Source organism: Formica exsecta, unplaced genomic scaffold (assembly GCF_003651465.1).
Source record: "Formica exsecta isolate Colony F162 unplaced genomic scaffold, ASM365146v1 scaffold108, whole genome shotgun sequence".
Taxonomy (NCBI): Eukaryota; Metazoa; Arthropoda; class Insecta; order Hymenoptera; family Formicidae; genus Formica; species Formica exsecta.
Window position 1 is genome coordinate 1 of NW_021848419.1, and position 2026 is coordinate 2026.

The following is a 2026-nucleotide window of genomic DNA, read 5'->3' on the forward strand; positions in this document are numbered from 1 at the left end:
GTTTTCACGTAGTTTAATCATATCGAAAAACAGAAACTCGTGTAATTTTTGTTCCGGTACGTGGCTCAAAATAACCTTTTTGTTTACCGCAAAAATTAGGAAAAGAACATTTTTAACAAAATATAAAAAAGATAGAGATAAAGAAAGAAATGACGGGGAATAAAACTCTTTTTGATCTTTGATATATATGTATGTACAATATAGATCAGACTTACGTCAGATAATTTATGGCGTATTGTTCGAGTTATTAATTAGTATTACCATCAAAAGCACGTTTCTCCTTTTGTAGATCGTAAATATGAATATTCACACGGAGCGTTTCGTCAAGAACTATTCTTTTAAATGTAACAGAAACGAGAAGAGGATAAACAAAATATAAGATTCGCGGTCACGAGATAATAATAACAAACCAATGTGAATTAATGAGATTGTAAATAAGCTTTGAATTTACCAACGAACTTGAATACAAATTCTTATAATTTATTCTTCAAATAAAAATATGATTTGAGGGAAAAAAATTAAATTTATAAAAATTTGAGAAATTGAAATTTAGCTTTAAATTTGAATGCTCTCGCAAAATTTAAAATAGTTTATTATCGTGAAATCACAATGTTTTCTAATTTGTTAAAATTTTATATATGTATTATATTTACGTAATATGTCTACGTACATGTATACGTATTACACAAATTTTATGTTATATTATATATTTTCTCTTTGTTCTTCTTATTTAATTCTGTAAATATTTACAGTCTATAAGTTTATAACAAGTGCATAAACTTTTAAGTTTTAGTTTCGATATCATAATATGTATTTCAAAACTGGAGTAATTTCATGTTGCGGAACTTACGCCATAAGTTTTCACGTAGTTTAATCATATCGAAAAACAGAAACTCGTGTAACTTTCGTTCCGGTACGTGGCACGAAATAATCTTTTTGTTTACCGCAAAAATTAGGAAAGGAATATTTTTAACAAAATACAAAAAAGAGAGAGATAAAGAAAGAAATAACGCGGAATAAAACTCTTTCTAATCTACAATTAAGATGTTTTTAGGAACTCTTATTACAATTGAAAATGGGAAATTTAGTTTCATTGGAAAACTTCAAAACGTTCTCGTGTCTGGTGCGACTTCTACTCTTACACACATGATATGTAAACTCTGTGCAGTGGAATTTGTATGAGCAAGAGAGTTGGGCGATAGCAATTTCCTGCATAATAATATACACGATCAATTTCCAGATACTGTCTAGTTTGGTTTTTCCGAGCTATACATATATATAAAGAATACTTTACATTTCTTGCCAAAATTGTAAAAATATTATAACATGAAGTTCTTTATGTTGCTACTATTAATATAAAAAAATAAAAACAAGAAAATAGAAATGATATAAATTACAAACAAGTGTTGCCAATTAAATCGTAATGTAATATTAAAAAGACAACCCTTTGTTATACGACAGAGAAACGGTTGTGTATTGGTTTGATTTAGGAAATTTGTTTTATTATAAATCTCTCTTTATATACATACTTATACACATGATACATACACATGAAAGTTGTCTTTTATTTTAAATTTTTTTTCTAATAATACTTCATTAATGTAAAATATGCGATATGTGTATTTTAATGATTGATATAATTGATACAAATGATATCTTACATTTATCTTCTAAAATATTTTTTATGCAATTATTTTGACAATGCACTTTATAACGGTGATGGGATGAATATAGAAAATATGAGCGTAGATGTATAACATATGTATCAAAGTATACATAATATGGCTTTTCGTAAAATAATGTTTTTTTGTAAAAGAACTTAGCTTTTGTAGTAAAAGCAAATTTTTGTATAGATCATCCTTTTAAAAAAATATTCTTTGTAACAATGCTAAATTTATAAAAAGCTTGTGAAATATATTTATATGTATATAAAAATATATGTATGTATGTATATAATCATATATTTATATAATATAGACATAAAAATTATTAATGAATATATGACAAATATACATACATACATATA